Here is an 8500-nt window from a genome sequence, read left to right on the forward strand (position 1 = left end):
TCTAAGTTCGAGTCTGGGGGGGTATCTGTGGCGACCCTGATCATGTTGTCGACTGAACTAGTAGAACGAGTTTAAGCTGTTGTTTTCTTTTTCCTTTTTTATTCACTCTTGCTTGGATCGAAGGCGAATAAAGTCGTGTACTCACATAAGGTATTCAGTCCGCCATAAGAGGCATCTTATATTGTTACTGATGTATTTATTCCCTTCAAATTTCTTTCTGAATCCGATTTTTCAGAAGATTAGATTGCTAAGGCATATCAATAGGGAGTTGAAATTAGCACCAACCCATCTGTCTTACCTGGATCTCTCAGGAAACAAGTCGCTATTTTCTAGACCCTTAAATATGACTATACTCTCTCTTTTGAAGCGCTTTACCCAACAACTTGTTACTATCAGACAGCGAAAGAACAGTATGACCACTAGATTTTTTTGATTCATTCTATATTAGCGCCACTCAATGGCTTATCACACTCTAGCCCTGAGGATTGAGAACGTTAAGCCCGTGCTGGTTTATGTCTGTCATAGTCCATCTAAAACCTCAGCTTCTTACGCAAATAAATGTGTGAGTGCTTTTTAGAAATGACTCACTCCCTGTCGTGCTTTATTTGGAAACCTGTACATGTTCATCGAAAACTGACAGCCAATCAGACTTGTCGAATTTGATGACGTATATTCTACCGTGCAGGTCTTTGACTAGAAGGTCTTCAATTGTCTCTATTGATCTCGAAACTAGCACGGTGTAACTTAAATTTCAACATTCAAAACAAGGTTCAGTGTTCAAACTTACGTTAAACGTCAAGATTACCCATATCTGTTACTGTTTATTGCGTGGAGTTGTCTTGGTTTTGAAAGAGTACTTGTCACTCTCGTTGACGTCAATAGATGCCCATTGGTTGTCCTTATATGGGCTAAAAAACCGTTGTTGTTGTAGATTATTTGTTTGGTTACTTAAGCCAAAGTGACAAGAATATTTCTCCAAAATTGGACAAATGCCGGCCAAAATTTGAACGTATCACAAAATTGACCCAAAATATTTTGATGCGAACATTGCAATATAATTGAAAATCAAGTTTTAAGTGACAAGAGTTTTCTCCAAAATTAGCCAAATAGCTTGGCCCATTTTTTACCCTGAAATGTTGTTTCAAGTTCGGATTTCAAAAAGTCAACATGATCGACACACTAAACTTGTTTGCCCTTTTTATGCAATCTTGTTTGACGAGAAGCTTGGTCAATCCATCGCTTTATTTTTTCTTTAAACTCGATTGTATAAAAAAACCAAGTGGGTCTTTTATCATCTCTCTTCATCTCTCATCATTCTTATGAACTTCAGGCTGAGAAGTAACAGGCATAGCATAAATAGCCACTTTGTTTCAATTTTGCTTCCTGTGTTACAAAAATACCGGGGTAAATTTTAAGTGCGTGATTGTGGGTCAAAAAGAGAGTTAAAAGCCGTTTGATAGTTGAGGATCAAGTCAAAATAGTTGGAGTGAACCAGGACTATCATCCATTTATCATGAATAGAGGGTGAAAACGGGTCCAAGGTAACAAAATAATCAGCGATACTGACAAGTTTCCTAGTTGGACCAAAGCTTATCCTTAAGTGTGAATCCATCAGGTCAGGAAGATGTAGATTTTGGTGCATTCCCACCTACTCCTATCTTGCTAGTGTTTTATATGGCGTGTTCGGCGTCAAAATTAAAAATGGAATACCACCTGAGGAAGACTTCTATGACGTTCATACTCTGAAATTGTCCACAATCTTAGATTTGCTCTGTCCTGTGCTCAAGTCAATGATGCTCTGATTTCAAATTACAACTCATTGCGCAAATCATATTTTTTTTTGAAGCCACCGTCGAAGCAATTACCAATATTTCTACCCGTTCTCTATTCTTCTGCGGGCTTCGGCAGGGTTAAATTATGTGTTAATTGATCGCAATTAAAGGTCTGGAAATTTGATTTCCCCGCCAAATGCCCGTCTTGCGTGTCCTGGAAGTGGCCACCCGTGCTAAAGCCAAACAAACCCACAATCGTGATGATTGCATGTTACTCATTTTCCACCACTTAAAAAAAAAACTTGAAATTACTCAGAGACCTAGCAATTCGAACGCTAAGATGTTCTGACGACTGGCAAGTCGAGAATCCATTTCCCAGGTGATCATTTAGCTTCAATGACTTCTCTGGCAACTGATACTTATCTTAAAATGAAAATTGATTTTTGACAGAATTTGAGAGATCCCCTCAGTGATACTTGTCCATACTTAGTGACTGCTAACACTTGTGAAGAGAATCGGGTCGGCACGGGACCAGCTGTATATAAAACAATAACACGACCACAGGTTTTGTGTAGAACCCAAGAAATAGCTGTATTTGAGGAGATAAACGTAGGGTCCCAGCACAGTTTGTCTTGTCATTCGCGTTTTTAAGACTTAAAATGGGTCAGTTTGGCCAACTGACACGCCCACGGAGCCAAGCCAAACAATTTGCAGTATTTTGAGTTTTGATATCTTCATTTATGGCTCAACCCTAGTGAGAAACGCCCTCATACTCTACTGCATGTGGCCAGCTCAATTCTCACTCACAAGGCTTCCCAGCCAAACTCGAATGCATCGGGAAAGACGTATGCCAATCCAAACAATACTCATGGAAAGCGTTCTTTATCAATTTCATGCAATGTCATATCTGGTTAGATTCGAAAACCATCAGTTTCTGTCAGTGTTCTCATTGGTGTTGGAGGATAAATAAGTTTAAGTAGTCTCACCGCAATGTTGGGATGACCATACTGGACCAATTGCATACTCAAAGTCATGAACACTGGTGCCAACCAAATGTACTTTCAGGACTAACTGAGAAGCCTGAAGTAGTCAAAGTCAAAACAGCATTTGTTACAAGAGATGGGTTAGATAATGCATGCAATCATAGAGCCAAATGAAAAAGTGAATTCAAGGATATGCCAAGGAGAGGCTCAGGCCGACAGACACCGTCTCTGGCATCCATCGGGGATGGCTTGGATCTTGAGCTGGTTGGCTGGCTGGCTGACAGACCAAACCAGCGGCAGTTGTGAAAGAACCCAAGTCATTTGAGGCTCACGACCTGATTGGATCTCTGTATTTAAATGGAAATAATGGTGTTTGCAATGATGCAAGAACGGTACACTTGCTGGTGCCATTGCTGCAGCTACTGCAGGTGAGAAGAAGGATACGTCTCATGGTCTTGACTCGTTACTCGTTCATTTTGGGTATAATTGTACGAATAATTTATCACGGTCGTCGATGAAATCAGCTGGTTCGATGTCTCTACAATGAGTGATGTTAAATTTGGAGATTTACATGACAAAGACGGTTTGGTTCGTCAGTTCAAATCCAAGCGTGTCAGGTTTTGATTATCTTGAGACTTGAAGATCCCGCATACTACTACTACTACTACTACTACTACTACCACTACTACTACTACTACTACTACTACTACTACAACTACTATTATTATTAGTGTGCATTCATAGTGCTATGACAGAAGTACCAACTAAATATTGTATGTACGTGGTGGCGATGGTGGTACCCCAGCAATCACTTCAGGCTTATTCAGTTCACGGTGCTTGATGGTTGGTGCGACGCCAGTGAAGTTGTACTTTAATGAACGAACGCTTTAATGCTCAGAAGCTCAAAAATTAATTACAATCAGGCACTCAAAAATTCTTTTGTTCGCTAATCAAACGCTTGACTCCGGGCAAATGGTCTCATGGCCTTCAGTCTCGGAAGTCTCGATGGTAGTGCAATAACAACCCCACTCGGACAGATTAAATGGTGAATTCTGGTACGATACTAAAAATGTTCAAGTAGCGGATAAACCAACGTAAAAAGAGCCCACGGCGGAAGTGCACATGGGGATTGATTGAGCTGGAGTATTTACCATATTAGGACAATTTCGAATTTTTGGGTGGACGGATATCGCGGGCCTTGAGCCATCAATCCGAGCCAGCCTGATGATGTATGATGCCCGCAGATTGAATGTATGCTCGTCATTAATCATGAATGGATTTCGGTCAGATCTCCGACCTCCCTCAACCTCTCTTCAATTCATCCATCCAACCAACCAACCATCCATCCAGGTGGTTCACCCCCCTCTGAAAAGTCAATGCATACATTTGGTTCAACTCTGCCGATGTTTCCTAACAGCACGACAAAATGCACCCCAACTTTGAAATCCCATCCATTGAATGGCAGTCCGTGAGATTTAAAAACACTATTTAAAGACCATCTGACGTGTTTATGAAGGCAAGATCTAAACACGAGTCTCTTTATTCATGACCTCACTGAAGTGCCAGGAGTCAGTGGGTCATTTGCTCTTAACCCTGATCGTTGAGCTCCGTGTTTTCATGAGGATATTGGCCATCAACCGTTCGGTCATCCCATCGGCCCTCATTCGACCCTTGACAACCAACCCTCCCTGCCCCAATGGCGGATAGAAGGATGGATGGATGGATGGATGGATGAATGAACGGACGAATAGATGGATGGATGGATGGACGGACGGACGGACGGACGGGTCGAGGGATGTATCGATGGGTGCAATGGTTGGACCTTCCTGCTCCATCTCGTTGGGTGCTGCCAAGATGAGCATTGAGGGTAAACAGGACCATTATTTGCCAGAATCATTACTCGAGGAGTGGAGAAGGTGGATTTTTGGCAAAAACCCATTGTCCCCTTGTCCATAATGGGATTATGAATGAAGAGCTCAGAATGAAGGAATCATTGTACGTGCCCCTGTCCACAACAACCAGGAACGCTAGTTTGTTACATTGGAGTGCTCTACTCTCTACGTACGTACACTCAACAGTTTTGATTCATTGCACATAGTGCCATGCATTCCCAATTTTGGAGAAACGCGATGAATTAAGATCTTGTTAAGTTTTGCAACGACTGAGACGCAGCCTCGTCGAATTTCATTTGCCCTTCCAGCGTTTCTCAAGATTGTATTACGTCAGGGTCATTCATTGAGTGGAATGACACCAACAATCCAATATGAGTGGTATTGCTTATGTTTGAAGGACAAACAATAAGTTGAATTAAGACGCCTATTATCGACAAGCGCTAACAAAGTGGAACTTGCTTAAGGACCCGTGGTTAGCAAATTGGTCTAGGATGATGCCCAGTTCTAAGTTATGTAGATTGCATTGATTTGCTAAATAAGCGACAATTTTCATAAATATCCTCTCTTTTAGCAACGTTGAATTGTTCAGCCTTGATTGCTTGAAATATGACAAGTCACTGGAGTTGGCACTCCTTCACAAATACAAAATGCGATACTTTTGCCATCGAGAACTGTACCATCTAATCACTTGAAAGGCCAGTGCAGAAGAAGACAAGGACGATGCGAAAAGTAAAAAAGGATTTTGATGACCCAAGCTGTTTATGCAAATTGCTCCAGGCCAGTCAAATCGTGATGTGCACTTTCTGCAATTCCTCAGTGCAGAAATTGTGTACCATTTTGTCTCTTTTAAATGGCCATACATCTCACTTCATTTGCGTCACATTGTCTTACAAGTGAGCGTTTGCAAATCTGATTTAGCATTGTCTTGGAATGATTCCTGCATCCGCCTGGTTTCCAGTGGTAGTGTTTCCACTTTCCAGTGTCCTAATGGTAAATTGTTTGTGAGTTAGTATGGGAATTACATCGTTTTTAATGCCTGGCATTGTTTCAAATCATTTGTGAGAAATGCTTTCCATTGTCAAAACTGAAATATGAGAGTTCGATTGGATTGGTTCATAGGTCGATTAAATCGGATATCTTTCCTAAATATCAAAGCACCAAGTGGTGCAGGATTCAAATGGGTTGAAAAGAATGCCATGAACATGTTGTCTCCTTTCCAAAGGGTCCATGTTTAAGCCTAGTTTTGACCATGGGTTTGCTTCTTGAAGTGGAATTTCAATCTACCATTTTATTCTGCAAATAGTATCAATGTTCCAAGGGGGGATCCCTTTTGCCAAAATACATTTTTTTTTACTTAGAAATAAAATTGTGGACTGATTAAAATCGCTTTCATGCCATGATGTGATATTTACTATGTCATGAGGGTCATGCCATTCCTTTGACAACTCAGGATATTTACATTCCAAAGGCATTCAATTAAAAATCGAGGACAAACAATTGGTACCTGTTTCAAATACATTCAGTAAAAGAGTATTAGCAAAATCATCCAAAGAGGACATAGATCTTTCAGATCCGATCAGGCTCATTTTGTTGACAAACTACAAGCTAATTCATGTTTCAGTCTTTGTATTCCATTGAAGCTTTAGACAAGGAACAGTATTAACGAAAGCTTTGAAATGATTTCCTCTCAAATCCGAGCTTCAAAGCTCTATCAAATTCTTAGAGGCGAAATACTGAATCGTCCATGTCTTCTTAACGATTGATATTTTTAAGTGATCTCTTCCATGCTCAAACAACAATAGTTGATGTCAAGTGTCTATGTAGATTGAAGCGCTAGACTATAGAGGAGCGCCATCTGACTCGAGCGTCACCTGGTTAATTTGGCATAAATAAACTATGAGCCCAAACACAACAACTAACCCTAGTGTTTCTAGTATGGCTATTGCGGTTGTTAAAAGTAGAAGAATCCACAGTGATTACCGGAAAAAAAGTACAAGATTGGCGCGAAAAGCGCAAGCTACGGAGACGGGACGATGAGAACTATATATTTCTTTGCATCTTCTATCCAAGCAAAACTGAATTGGAAATGATTGACCGAAGAGAGTGGAAAAACAGAAAACTCAATAATCCAGCCTTGTGCCAACGAAAATAGTTTGTTTCACAAATTGTCCGGAAATGAATGATTGCAAATTATGTCCTTATCATATGATACATTTTATCCACTCACGACTGTGTGTTATCCATCTTGCTTCAATTGTTAGTTTTTGAAGAGATTCAAGTTCTGCCACAAAGATGCTTTATATACGAACAGTTTGGGGATCGGAAAAGGATTGATAAGAATTATAGTTTTTCGTCAAAAATTGAACAAGCTTTTGTAATTTCATTACCAATACCCTGTCAAGAATCAATTAAACACCATTGTCTTTATTGTTGGTACATATTTACACTAGGAGTCCTCTATCTCAAGAAAATATTCGGAACCAGGAAAAATGGCTTCATCCTTCTACTCTCCTTGCTTATCAAACCATTTCCTTCCCCCTGCGTGCAAAGTGAATACAGTTTTCTCTGAACATGATGAAGTGGAGTAAGGAAGCTGATTCTGCGAGTCCCTCCTGCGGGTTCCTTTGCAATTGATTGTCTGTATTTGGCGTTGCTTGGAATTGACTTCATCTAGACATATTTGGGCAAGATGCAATGACAAGACAATTAGATTTACTCTTTCAGATGATGATGACGATGATGATGATGGAGCCAGCAACCATGAACGTTGTCGTTGTTGAAGAAAAAGAAGAACAACATCATGGTGCCTTGTCCCCTTACTTCATACTTGGCTCTCCCACACATGAATGTAGGTCGAAACAAGCATTCCAGAATCTCGTCTCCTGAAAGGCGAATACCTGACTGTTTCAAGCGCTTAACAGGCTTGGAAAATTTTGGATTGATCCAAGGACCAGCATTCTATACCTCGGGTGTGGGAGGGATTTCAATTTTGGTGTGAATGCTTAGCAAAGGAAGGTGTTTGCAAGGAAGAGCAAGATCCATTTTACAGCCATCTAGATCCAATCACAGAATATTTGAGCCACGTTGTACCACCAATACTAATAATACAACAACATAATTGCTCAAAGCTCTTGATACCACGGTAAGAATAGATTTTTTTGTAATGTCGGTAAGATAGTCAAAGAGGTAAGCTGAAAAGAACTTAACTGTGGCCGCAAAAATACCCGGCGCATTTCGAAACCAAAATACGTAAAAAAGAACACGTTTACGTAGTAGTTCCCCCTCGCTCTCAAAAAGGGCCCTGATTCATATGGCCACGAGATTGGGCTAAGCAGAGAGGTATTTGCTTAATACGTTTCTCAAATGGGAGCAGTTGCAATACCGCATGGCGTTCGTTCTTGAATGATCGAAGTCACCAATCATTGTCCAATTCGTTCGGATTTGGGTGGTTTCTCAGAATCTCCTCTCAAAAGTGGGCCTCCTAGTTTGGGTGTTTGTTTTTCGAAGGAAGGCTGTAAATTAAACCCAATCATCTCCGACAGTTGCCAGAGCAGACGGCCTCATTCCAATAAAATAAATTTGACTGTAGGCTTAAAAAACGTATTACTTGGCTAATTTAGCGCACAAACTCCCCGTAAACCATGTCAGACTTTTGGGAGCCACGGGGCAAACTTCTTGCTAGCTATCTTTACATAACAACTAGCCAGTAGCTAGTTACCAAGTACTAACTAACTGGACACTATGGCCGAAGCGAACCATTTGTAGTGTACACGGAGCTAACGTGCCAAGATTAATTATCGTTTTTACAGGTCATTTTCCAATGGCGTTTCAAACACATGTTTTAACAAGACAC

Source organism: Tigriopus californicus, chromosome 1, assembly GCF_007210705.1.
Source record: "Tigriopus californicus strain San Diego chromosome 1, Tcal_SD_v2.1, whole genome shotgun sequence".
Taxonomy (NCBI): domain Eukaryota; kingdom Metazoa; phylum Arthropoda; class Copepoda; order Harpacticoida; family Harpacticidae; genus Tigriopus; species Tigriopus californicus.